We start from the raw sequence: 14,192 nt of genomic DNA, 5'->3' as shown, positions 1-14,192 counted from the left end.
TGGACTGTTGTCTTCAAAGCTTCTGCCAAACTAGAGAGCAGGGAATGGAGACTAGGTAAGTTAAAACACCACCAAGCTCTTTAACTGGAATTCAACTGCTTCTTCCTTGATTAAGCATTTGCCTAGTTGCTATATTTTTTTTTGTTAGTTTCCAGATTGCCAATAAAGTTGATTCTGAGAATATTTGCTAATTTGCTATTTGTGTAGAAAGATAAATTCTGGGGGTTCCCTACTCTGCCATGTTCAATGGCATCAGAATCAAGTCTGATTACATCTAAACATTCTTTCAAGCCAAAAAATTACCCTGCGACTTCGCTGAATTCATGTATCAGTTCTAGCAGGCTTTTGGTGGAGTCTTTCGGGTTTTCCATGTAGAGTATCACATCATCCGAGGAAAGTGCAAGTCTGAATTCTTCTTTGTCAATTTTGATGCATTTTATTTCATTTTGTTGTCTGATTGCTGATGCTAGGACTTCTAACACTATGTTAAACAACAGTGGTGAGAGTGGACATCCCTGTCATGTTCCTAATCTCAGGGGGAAAGTTCTCAGTTTTCCCCCAGGGAAATACAAATCAAAGCCACACTGAGAAACCACCTCACACTGGTCAGAGGGGCTAAAATGAACAAATCAGGAAACTACAGATGCTGGCGAGGAGGTGGAGAAACAGGAACCCTCTTGCACTGTTGGTGGAAATGCAAACTGGTGCAGCCGCTCTGGAAAATAGTGTGGAGGTTCCTCAAAAAACTAAAAATAGAACTACCCTATGACCCAGCAATAGCACTGCTAGGAATTTACCCAAGGGATACAGGAGTGCTGACGCATAGGTTCCTTAAAAAACTAAAAATAGAACTACCCTATGACCCAGCAATAGGAATTTACCCAAGGAATACAAGAGTGCTGATGCATAGGGGCACATGTACCCCAATGTTTATAGCAGCACATTCAAAATAGCCAAATTATGGAAAGAGCCTAAATGTCCATCAACTGATCAATGGATAAAGAAGATGTGGTTTATATATACAATGGAATACTACTCGGCAATGAGAAAGAATGAAATCATGCCATTTGCAGCAACGTGGATGGAACTGGAGGGTATTATGCTAAGTGAAATAAGACAGTCAGAGAAAGACAGATATCATATGTTTTCACTCATATGTGGACCTTGAGAAACTTAACAGAAGACCATGGAGGAAGGGAAGGTGAAAAGTTACTAACAGAAAGGGACGGAGGCAAACCATAAGAGATTCTTCAATACGGAGAACAAACTGAGGGTTGATGGGGTTAGGGGAGAGTGAAAATGGGTGATGGGCATTGAGAAGGGCACTTGTTGGGATGAGCACTGGGTGTTGTATGGAAGCCAATTTGACAATAAATTATATTTTTATTTTTTTTTAATTTTTTAACGTTTATTTTATTTTTGAGACAGAGAGAGACAGAGCCTGAATGGGGGAGGGTCTGAGAGAGAGGGAGACACAGAATCCGAAACAGGCTCCAGGCTCTGAGCTGTCAGCACAGAGCCCGACACGGGGCTCGAACCCACGAACCGTGAGATCATGACCTGAGCCAAAATCGGACACACGGACCGCGAGATCATGACCTGAGCCGAAGTCGGAGGCTTAACCGACTGAGCCACCCAGGTGCCCCCAATAAATTATATTTTTAAAAAAACACACAAAAAATCAGCATAGCATCAAAAAGTTAAAAAGTGAAAAACAATTAATGGATGAAGTGCCACACTTTGCTATGGGCAAGAGGGGCCCCATAATTTAGCAGACCTCACTCTAGCCATTCCTAAGCTGCTCCTAGTTCTAGGAGAGGAATCTATGGGGCCGAAGGGAAAGAACCATCAGAAGCCTGTGCCTCCCCCTTCTAGATCATAATTTGAGTACCAAAGATCCCCAAATTTCCTGCCAAAATATCCCCCACCAGGAGCACACTGTATACACTGTATGTTGGCCAAATATCCCTAAGCCACTTTCATGAGCATGAGCCCACACGGACCTCTTCTTCAGGTCTTCTCTCCACCAGCTTTTCTCAGCTCACTAGCTTTTCTTAAGCCCTAAAGAAAATTATTCGTGTAACCATTTTACCCATTCTCCCAAATATGGTGCAATTTTATTATTTTTATCTAATGAATGCCTTAGGGTATTATGGCTTAATTCTCTCTTGGAACCCATTTTGAAGTGTTGTTCCGGAGGGGGGATCTTGCTATCTATATGCCTACTATTGGCTCCAAGGGGGTGTAAAAGCAAGTCGGAACCATGGACAGAGCTTATATAGATAGGCTGGAGTGAAACCTACGTTAGAGTAAGGCCCCTCATGCAAGACAAAGTCAGGTATCTAAAGAGAAGGCCAGCCAAGCATTAGAAGTCAGATTTCCCAGTGCAATCATATTCTAGTGTTAACCTGTGAGGAGTCTGAGAATTCTAAACTTGAACCTAACCTTCCAGTTCATTATAAAGGCATATGTCAAAACATGAGAATACATTATTCTAGCTAATAGTTTGTAAACTTGGTTTAAAATGTTTTTAAGTTTTACATGTATGGTATGCACAGTTGCATTTGTATTCTTGGCTCAGTCTACAGAAAGACTGACACAGGCCTGAATAGATAAACCAAACCAATGTTATCTCTGTAAAGTCAAAGAGGTTCAAACTGGATAATGAACTACCAGTAGATAGTATCCAAACGATTTACACTTTATTATATTAATGCAATACATATAAATATTGTAAAATGAAGACCTGAAATTTGTCCATTTTCCCAAGAGTAATATGTGCAATGCACACTTTAGGGTACCAGCAACCTTCTTCTTTTTAAATTTTTTTTAATGTTTATTTATTTTTGAGAGAGAGAGAGACAGAGTGTGAGCAGGCAAAGGGCAGAGAGAGAGGGAGACACAGAATCTTAGCAGGCTTCAGGCTCTGAGCTGTCAGCACAGAGTCCGTCGCAAGGCTCGAACCCACAAACTGTGAGATCATGACCTGAGCCGAAGTCAGACACCTAACAGACTGAGCCACCCAGGCACCCCAAACTTTCTAAAACCAAGAACTAAGACAACTCTGAATCAACATGACACCCCAGATAAGTATAACACAGCGTAGGTATTCTTTCTAAAAACTGGCTTTTAGGCCTAAATAAGCCTACTTGAAGGTAGCATATTTTCATAAATTACCCTTTACTATTATTAATCACAGTGACAACTAAAGTCCTTGCTAAGTGAGATGGTCCTGCCCACTGTTCCTAAACAAAGTCAGCCACAGACAGTCATGTTTTATACTATATGACCCAGAATTCCCATGCATGACTATGGGTAATTATAGACCAGGAAGGAGCAATGTAACTCAAAAATAACCAATCCATTGACTGGCCAGTAGACTAGGAGGAGGTGGCCAGCATGAAAAATAAAAAAACAGATTGAGCAGATTTCCTCCCATGAATTTGAACTAGGAAACAAGAGATTAATGTAGGTAGCAATGGGAACAAAGCCAAGAGGTCATGATACAGAATGGCCTCAAAGGCTATGTTGGCCAGGTACACTATGAGGTAGAGAAAAAAAGAACAAAATAAATACATATAGACAATATGGAATCTTGAAGCTCAAAAACAATTTATCTTCTTTTCGCTGCCTCACTCTTGGAATGCTCTACAGTTCCATTCTACAATAACCACTCCACCCATATCTTGGGCTAGACTGGATATCTAGTTCTCATAACCCAGATTATACCTACCAGTTCCCAAAATAAAAGACTGTTTCTCTAATCAAAATTCAAACAAATCACATTGTATTGATTAATTTGATTGAAATTATAAATATTTTAATAGATATGTCTTTTTATAAAAGGCAGCTACATGAGATACCGTGTTTTATGCAATTCTATTTCATGAAAATTCAGATCTTCACAGAAAACCCTGGGAATATCATTCCTTACAAAACTAGATATCCCTTTAATCTTCCTTAGTAATTTATGGGAAATTTTCCAGAAATGTGTTTACTGAGAATAGTAGAGAAAGCAAATAGTGAAAATCACTAATATCTCAAAAAGAAATACATAAATAAGGAATTCATTAAGAATAGGAAATTCAGGGGCGCCTGGGTGGTTCAGTCGGTTAAGCCTCTGACTTCAGCTTAGGTCATGATCTCATGGTGAGTTCAAGCTCAGTGTCAAGCTCTGTGCTAACAGCTGAGAGCCTGGAGCCCACTTCGGATTCTGTGTCTCCTTCTCTCTCTGCCCCTCCCCCGTTCATGCTGTCTCTCTTTCCTTCAAAAGTAAATAAACATTAAAAAACGGTTTTAAAAGGAAGAGGAAGTTCAACAATTCAAAATATTCAAAAGGAATTTTTAAAAGTAAAAATAAATGGTTGTGCTCTAACAAATGAAATATACAAAGGAATCAGCAGTTTGAAATATATACTCATTCCCAATATTCCTATAAACATGTCAATTTAAAACATATTTTTTCTTTTTTTAAATTTTTTAAAACTGTTTATTTTTGAGAAAGAGAGTGCAAACAAAGAAGGGGCAGAATCTGAAGCAGGCTCCAGGCTCCGAGCTCTCAGCAGAGAGACAATGTGGGGTTTGAACCCATGAACCATGAGATCATGACCTGAGCTGAAGTCAGACGCCTAACCAACTGAGCCACCCAGGTACCCCTAAAACATATTTTAAAGTGGGCTTCGGAACACCTGGGTAGCTCGGTTGATCGTCTGACTTCAACTCAGGTCATGATCTCACAGTTCACTAGTTCAAGCCCTGCATAGGGCTCTGTGCCAACCAACAGCTCAGAACCTGGAGCCTGCTTCAGATTCTGTGTCTCCCCCTCCCCACCTGTCTCTCAAAAATAAATAAACATTTTAAAAATTTTTTAAAAAGATAAAGTGGGTTTCAACTGTAACATGTCAGGAAGCGTACTTGTTTTGCTTTCCAGGATATCTATTTAAATATGAACATTTCAAAGGTTTCTACAGACTCCCTGATCTTTTTTGAATAAAGAGGAAAATACAATGCAACTCATATTTTTAACATTATCAGCCATTTATTAATGTCGATTTCTCATATCAAAGGTTGTATATGTCTTTCCTTTTGACATATATTACCAATTCACTAAATATACTTAAAATGGATGGCTCAGCTAAGACACAGAATCTTAGCAGGCTTCAGGCTCTGAGCTGTCAGCACAGAGTCCGTCGCAAGGTTTCTGATGGCTCAGAAAACACCTATATAAGTCATAATTAATTCATTTGACAATCAAATCAATAAATTCAAATATGCAGAAATCCAAAACCTTAAAAAATTAGTAAAACCAGAAATATCCTTGTAACTTAAAAACTGATATACAAGGTTGGTATTCCATTTTGTACTTACTACTAATACCATAAATAGGCCTATTCAAATAATAAATTTATCATGCCATTTACTTGCTGAAATAAATCTATATAGATGCTATTATTGCTATATTACTTGTCATATCACATTTTAAATTCCATGAACTCAGGGATACTTTTTTTTTTGCTTTTAAACCGCTTTATTAATTTAATATTGTGAAAAGGATAGTTTTTCCTAAAATTAAGTGAAATTGCCCTACTGGACAGAAAGTTTTATACTGAGACAAAACAATATTTAATTATAAATTGGTAAGTAGAAACATCAAAAGGTTTACAAAAAAATGAAATCACAAGACTACAAGCTTGTAGAGCAGAGGCCACATTATTAACCTCAGTGAAAAACTTAGGATTCAAGGTATAAGGCAAAAGTCATAATGATTATCAGGTTCAGGAGTTTGGAAGCACTTATGATGCCTCATTTGCTGCTCCTTAGTCTTTCTCTAGATTTCCATCATCTGCTCTATGAACTTTTCTACATCATCTCCCTCTTGATTGTGATCAATATGCCTGTTAGGTATGTTCCACTGAAAATTAGGGACAAGTCATCTCATTGGCCCCAGCCTGACATTTCCTCCAGGCTTCTGGCTTTCACTCCCTCTCAAATTGAGTGATTCCTCTCCATTCTGCACAGGGCCCTGTTCTCTTTCATTTTCCTGCTGGGCATTTTCCATGTTGAGATTTTTCACCGCTTGTTTCTCTTTGGATGCCATTGCTCCTGGGTCTATCCTTGCAGTTTCCTCCTCATTCCAAGGCTCACTGCAAGTGTGCCGCCAAGCAGTTAGACCTGAACACCTGCTCCCCCTTCACTTCCTAATATTTGGGGCCACCCCTGGCCCACAAACCTTCAGGGCCACTGGAAGCAGGTACCACACAAAGGGAGCAAGGGAGCGAGCAACTGCTGGGTCTTGGGATCCTGACTTTTAACAGCTATATGTTGCCAGACCCCAGCAAAATACGGGAAAACTGTAGGGGCTCCATAAATACTTGTTAAATGAATAAATGACTCAAAAAAAACTCAAGAAAAATTGATATTCCTATTTCAAGGAAGAGTTACAAACTTACCTAAAGGTTTGCATTACTCCATTAATGGGATCTCTCCAGTACAGCCCTTATATTTCTACTCTTTCCTAAATATGTAATTACTTAGTCCTACCTCCTAAGTTGACTCTCTTAATACCCTCTCTTTCTCTTGATACTGGGGTTAAAATTGCCAAATAAGAAAATTTTCAAAGATTATACCCTCCCTCTGCTAAATCCTATTCCTTTAGTCAGGAATCCCTCCCTCATCCCATCATATTTATTTAGTACCAAAGACAGAAATCTTTACAGTAAATATCATTACAAAAATTCCTTAGTGTACAACATTAATGTCCTTTCCTTAGTACAGTTTCTCATTTGTTTATAGGGTTATAACCTTTAAAATCAATATTAATGCTGCAAATAAAATAGTATCTATCAATTGCAATGGAGCAAGATAAATATATCTGCATTGTGAATGAATGAATGAATGAATGAATGAATGAATAAGTAAATAAATAGTGAATGAACAGTAATGAATTTAACCATTCTCAGCAAGCCTAAACTTTGAAATTCAGATTATTGTATGTAGTCTCATCTGACACCAAAACAAGGAAAACACAAAAGAGACTATTTTGGGTAGAAAAACCTAAATAATGGAGTGCCATACCATGCTCATGCATTGGAAGACTCTACATAGAAAATATGTCAATTCTCCCAAATTGATCTGTAGGTTTGATTAATTCCAATCAAAATTCCATCAAGGACTTGTTGACACAAACTAATTATAAAATGTATATAAAATGGGCACTAGAATACCTAAAACTACCTTGAGAAAAAAGAATAAAGTGGGAAGACGAATCTGTCTACTTAATATTAAGGCTTACCATATAGCTACAGTAATCAAGACAGTATGTTATTAATGAAAAAAGAGACACCCATATCAGTGGAACAGAGTAAAGAGCCCAGGAATAGATACACACAAACAAACCCAGGTGATTTTTGTTTTCAAAACTATAAGAGCACTTCAATAGAGAAAAGAAGAAAAGACAGCCAGAAATTAAAAATGGATCACAGACTTAAATGATTAAAATGAAAGTATAAAACTTTTAGAAAATCTTCAGTATCCAGGGATAGGTGAAGTATTGTTAGATGACACCAAAAGCACAACTCATAAGAAGAGATTATTGAATCATTGGACTTCATTAAATGTTAAATCATTTGCTCTGCAAAAGATCCTATTAAAAGGATGAAAAGACAAGCTACAGATTGGGAAAAAATACTTACAAACTACATATCCAAAAAAGAACTAAATCTAGAATATATAAAGAACTCAAAAGCTCAATAGTAAAAACACAAAACAAACAGTCCAATTAGAAAATGGGCAAAAGACAATGAAGAGCCATTTCACTGAAGAGGATACACAGATGGCAAACAAACACACCAAAAGATGTTCAACATCATTAGCCATTAGAGAACCACAAACTGAAACCACACTGCGCTATTACGACAAACCTATAAGAATAGCTAAAATGAAAAATAGTGTCAACGGTATATACTGGTGAGGGTGAGGAAAACACTGGATCACTCATTTAGGGTAAGAATGCTACTCTGTAAAACAGTTGACAGTATCTTATAAAAGTAAACATGTAACTACCATATGACCCAGCAATTTTACCCTGGTCATTTAGCCCAAGAAATGAAAATTTGTGCTTACACAAAAACCTGTGCAGTAATATTCATAGCAGGTTTATTTGTAATAGCCCAAAAGTGGAATCATTCCAGATTTCCTTCAATATGTGACTGATTTAGCAAACTGTGGTACATACATAACATAGAATATTACTCAGTAATAAAAAGGAATAAACTATTGATAATCAGAAAAACTTGGATGTATCTCCAGGGAATTACACTGATCAAAATGCTAATCACATAAGGGGCGCCTGGGTGGCTCAGTCAGTTGAGTGTCCGACTTCAGCTCAGGTCATGATCCATGGCTCATGAGTTCGAGCCCCATGTTTGGCTCTATGCTGATAGCTCAGAGCCTGGAGCCTGCTTCAGATTCTGTGTCTCTGTCTCTCTGTGCCCCTCTCCTGCTCATGCTCTCTTTCTCTCAAAAATAAATAAACATCAAAAAATTATTTAATTAAAAATTAAAAATGCTAATTACATAAAATTTCATACTGTATTATTCTATTTATGCAACATTTTTGAAGGACAAAATTTTGGAAATAAATAACAGATTATGGGTTGCCATGAATTAGGATGATGGGGGGGAGGGGAGAAAACGGGAGGTGTGTATGGTTATAAAAGCACAATAGGGGCGCCTGGGTGGCTCAGTCGGTTAAGCGGCCGACTTCAGCTCAGGTCATGATCTCGTGGTCCGTGAGTTCGAGCCCCGCGTCGGGCTCTGTGCTGACAGCTCGGAGCCTGGAGCCCGCTTCAGATTCTGTGTCTCCCTCTCTCTGACCCTCCCCCGTTCATGCTCTGTCTCTCTCTGTCTCAAAAATAAATAAACGTTAAAAAAATTGTTTTTTTAAAAAAAAGCACAATAAAATATCCTGTGGTGTTGAAACTGTTCAGTATTTTAGCTGTGGTGATGGATACATAAATCTACATATGTGATAAAATTGTACAGAACTAAAACCCACACACACAAATGAACACAAGTAAATATGGTGAAATTTGAATAGACTGATAGATTGTGTTAACATTAATATCCTGGTTGTGATATTATGCAATAGTTTTGCAAGGTGTCACCATTTGGAGGAAACAGGTAAAGTATACAAAAGAACTCTCTGTATTATTTCTTAGAACTGCATGTGAATCCACAATTATTTCAATAAAATTTTAAATTAAAAAAAGGTCATTTGAAAAGCTGTTCACTCTGTTATAGAACCTTCTAAATTACTTAATATTAGCAATGACCAGAACTTTAATTGCACATTTCAAATTGCCTACATAAATTGGGAACATAATGACATGAAACAATTAATATACCTTACCACAGCGCCCAATCTACCCACCATTGCCCAGTAAATGTTTGGAACTGCCTCTGGTTAAAAGTAAAGTAGGACTTTGATGGAAGAAAATGAAGAACAGTAAGGAAATATATGTACAATTAAAAAAAATCTACCTCTTCAATGCTATTATTAGAGGAGAATTTTGAGTATTTATTTTCAATACGAAGTCAATAATATCAGCAGAAAGCAAAGTCGAGCAGCATTAGAATAAGACATTATGCAAAAATGAAATAAAAACTAGGTGGAAAAGTGTTTTTAAAAATGCAACCTCAGAACCCCAATGTAAATGTGCTTCAATTCAATTCAACAAACATTTTATGAATATGGAGTCTATGCTAGTGCTAAAGGGGAATGCAAATTATATCCTCTAGAAGTTCACAATCTAGTGAGAAAGGCAGACACATAAATAACTAATGATGATACATGGCAGACATTAATAAGTGCTATAATAGAAGTGATATACAATGCCATAGACAAAGCTCTGAGAACAATTTGTTGTATGATGCAAAGGAGTCCAGAGCCATTTATGAATCAGCCAGCACATTTAAATATACACTGAACTTCTAACCTTCCTATAATGTGTCTTAGGCATTGAGAAAGAAAATTGCAAATGCATATTTTAAATGAGAACATATAATTTTAAATAATTCTGTGTAAATTCTAAAACATGGATAAGTTTCTTAGTAAAGAATAATTCTTTTTTCTTGATAGAAACATTTTAAGTATGATATATACTAAAAACTAACAAAATATTGATTTAAATTTCTTATAAGTAATTTAAATCATTTAAAATTACTAGGGGATACTGGTTCAGTTGTTTATCAACTATGATATGTTAGCTGTATAATGAGTTAACTGTAAAAAGCTAGTGAATTTTTAAAACACATAAAATGTTCTGACTTAGAGTTTAATGTGCTCTTTGGAATTACCCTTGTTCTCTTGTGTAAAAAAAAAAAATGTTCATTGGTATAAGTTAAGGAGAAAAGATATTATGCCATCAGTCCAGTAGCATCCCAACCATCAAAAAAAGGGAATTATTTTTATAAATATCACAGGGTCTTAAATATATGAAAAGATGCTCAACCTTACTCAAAACATAAATGCAAATTAAAACCACAATGAGATATCATTTTTCACGTATCATATTAGCAAAGATATAGTGTTTGATAGCACAATGTGTTGGTGAGGGTTGGGGAAACAAGCACTTTTATCTATTACTAGTATAAGTATAAATTGGTACAACCTCTATGAAGGATAATTTGGCAATATCCATCAAAATGACAAAGGCACATACCATCCAACCCAGCAATTCCATTTCTAGAAAATTATCCTACAGATAGTACACATCTGAAATGACCTATTACAAGGTTATTTGTTGCAGAAAGGTAATAGCAAAAGTCAGGAAACAAGCTACATATTTCTCAGCAGAGGATTGGTTAAATAAATTATGGCACATCCATACAATTGAATAATACTACGTAGCCAGAGCTCTTTATGTACTAACATGGAATGATCTTAAGCAAAGTACAGAAAATGTATAAAAATGGGAAACATAAGTAAGTGTGTGCATGTTTGCAAGTGCCCATGGTTATATATGCATGAAATAGTTCTAAAAGTAAAAACAAGAGAAGTTAGTTAACACAGGATGCCTCTAGGAAGAACTATGTGGCTGGGCACAAAAAATGAAAGACTTTTAGTTGTATAGATTCTAATAACTATCAAAATTTGAACCACCTGAGTGTATCACCTAATCAAAAATAAGTGTAAACTGTGGGATGGTGGGGAGAAAAAGAAAAACAATGCAAAGCAGCACAGCACATCTTCCAGAGCAAATAATTACAGCTAATTTCGGTTTAAAAAAACACCTTGGGGCAGGGGAAGAACCAAGGGAACCAATTTATTTCAGTCACAGAGTCAGCAGTTAAACAGGCTGATGTTTGTTTCATGGCATTGTAATTTTTCAAGTTATTATATGTATTATAAGTATTGCTAAGTATTATAAGTATTGTAGGGACAACCCCACTGAATTTTCCCAATTAGCTACAGGAGAGCTTTACCTTTAGTAGATCCTCGAGATCCAAAAGAAAATACTTGGTCAGAGAATCTACATTTTGGAATAAATCAATATTTTGCACATAGAGTGGAACTATGTTACAACATTGTGAGCATCATTACTTTCAAATTAGTGTATATGGAATAAACAACTTTTATTTACTTATTTTTCCTTTGAAAACTATTAGTTAACTCTCTTTTTTCTCTCTCTCACTTTCACCATCCCTCCATCCCTTATTCTCTGCCTCTGTCTTACACACACACACACACACACACACACACACACACACAGTTTTAGAACTCAATATAGATCATTTCGTCCTCAGCCCTATGTACAATTCTACTATTGCACTCATCATGCTATATTGTAATCTGCCTCTCAACAGAACTGTAGGTTTTTTGAGCGTGAGGAGATTATGTATTAGTCAACCTGGCACATGTACCGGAATGCAAAAGTTTGATGACTGTCTCACAAACCTCCTCCTCCAAACACTTTCTAATGTAATGATCATTTACTTTATTCCAATAATTTATTTTTTATTTTTATTTTTTAAGTTTATTATTTTTTATTTTTTTTTTATTTTTTAATATATGAAATTTACTGTCAAATTGGTTTCCATTAAGTTTATTTTTGAGAGAAAGAGAGAGCAGGGGAGGGGCAGAGAGAGAGGGAGAGAGAGAGTCTCTCAAGCAGGCTCTGCACTGTTAGCACAGAGCCTGACCCAGGGTTTGAACTCACTAACCGAGAACTGCAAGATCATGACCTAAGCTGAAATCATGATAATTTTTTTTTAGAGAGAGAGAGTGGGGGCATGCGTGAGTGAGGGCGGATGGGCAGAGGAAGAGAGAGAAAGAAAGAGAGAGACAGAGACAGAGAGAACCTGCAGTGAACTCCACATTCAGTGTGGAGCCAGCCAGATGCGGAGCTTGATCACACAACCCTGGGATCATGACCTGAGTCGAAATCAAGAGTCCAACACTCAGCCAACTAAGCCACCCATTTGACACTATTCTGATAAATTTAAATCAGAAAAAAATAACAATATCATATCCTTCCACATGTTTCTTGTTTTGTAAACTTTGAGAAATTCTATATTAATTTTAGACAGTCTATCTGAACATTTGCATATAGGACTATTTATATTTGGCATTTAGACCAAAGGACATTAAAATAAAAATATTTTTCGAGGCGCCTGGGTGGCTCAGTCAGTTGAACGTCCGACTTCAGCTCAGGTCATGATCTCGCGGTTCGTGGGTTAGAGCCCCGCGTGGGGCTCTGTGCTGACAGCTCGGAGCCTGGAGCCCACTTCAGATTCTGTGTCTCCCTCTCTCTGCCCCTTCCCCGCTCAAGCTCTGTCTCTCTCTGTCTCTCAACAATGAATAAACGTTACAATTTTTTTTTAAATAAAAATATTTTTCAAGGTATCATTTGAAAGCATAAATAAAAAATTTTCTTATGCATAGTGTACTCCCAAAATTCATGCCCACCCAGCCCCTCAGAATGTGACCTTATTTGGAAATAGGGTCTTTGCAGATGTAATCAAGTTAAAATGCAGTCAAATTGGATTAGGGTGGGTCCTAATCCAATTACTTGGTGTCTTTACAAGACAGGGGAGATTTGGATACAGAGACACACACAGAGGGAAAACATCATGTGATGATGAAGGTAGAGATTGGAATGATGTATGTATAAGCCAAGGACTGAAATGAACCACCAAAAGCTAAGAAGAGGAAAGGAATGATCCTCTCCTAGAGCCCTCCGAATGAGAATGGCCCTTCTGACACTTGGTTTCAGACTTCTAGCTTTCAGAATTGTGTGAGGCAATATTTTTTTGTTATCTTAAACCACCCATTTTGTGGTACTTTGTTAGGGCAGCCCTTGGTATCCATGGAATATTATATGTTCATTGCCAAGTAAAATGAAATAGTTAACTAATGTTAACAGCATTATCTTGGTTCTAAAAACATCCTAGTATTTTCCAGCTTGATTGCAATGAGATAATCAACAAAGGGGTAAAAATTGTCTTCCACATCTCCCAATGTGAGGCTCTGGGAGTCAGTTTAATCACACAAATCCCAAATAAATCAAGTGCATTCCTAGATCCAGATTTTGTTCCAGTTGTCTATGAACCAAGAGGGGTGCCTTCACCGGACACTGACTCTGCCAGCACTCTGATCTTGGATTTTTCTGCCTCCAAAACTAAGAAATAAATTTCTCACCCCAACTATGATACTTCGTTATAGCAACCTGAATGGACTAAGACAGTAATGCATTCTGTAAGTACAATAAAGGAAAAAATACTATATAATCATCTCTGTACATGCAGAATTATAGTAGCCATTTCTGATTAAAACTCTCACCAAACTAGGAATAAAAGGTAACTTGTATAATCTGATAAAAGGCAGCCCATAAGGCACACAGCTAACACAGAGTTTCTCAACAGTAGAACTATTGACATTTTGGCCTGGATGATTCCTTGTCATGCAGACTAGATGGGTATAGGTACTGTGTTTTGGAGGATAGTGAGCAGCATCTCTGGCCTGTACCCACTAGACACCAACAACAGCTCCCACTCATGACGACCAAGAATGACTCTAGACATTTCCAACGGTTCTCTGAGGGCAAAGTTTATGAACCCATTGAGAACCATTGAACTAACATCACATTTAATGGTAACAGACTGAATGATATCCCCCTAGTAATTGGAACAAG

At 37.1% G+C, this 14,192-nt stretch overlaps 1 protein-coding gene and 1 pseudogene across 3 annotated transcripts in view; both read right to left on the bottom strand.

Moving 5' to 3' along the window:
• Positions 1–14,192, bottom strand: part of COL4A5 (collagen type IV alpha 5 chain) — a 236,354-nt gene that overhangs the window by 187,701 nt on the left and 34,461 nt on the right. The window lies entirely within an intron of this gene.
• On the bottom strand, positions 5,738–6,097 carry LOC102949431 (annotated as a pseudogene).

Source organism: Panthera tigris, chromosome X, assembly GCF_018350195.1.
Source record: "Panthera tigris isolate Pti1 chromosome X, P.tigris_Pti1_mat1.1, whole genome shotgun sequence".
Lineage (NCBI taxonomy): Eukaryota > Metazoa > Chordata > Mammalia > Carnivora > Felidae > Panthera > Panthera tigris.
This window is presented reverse-complemented; position numbering and strand designations above follow the sequence as displayed.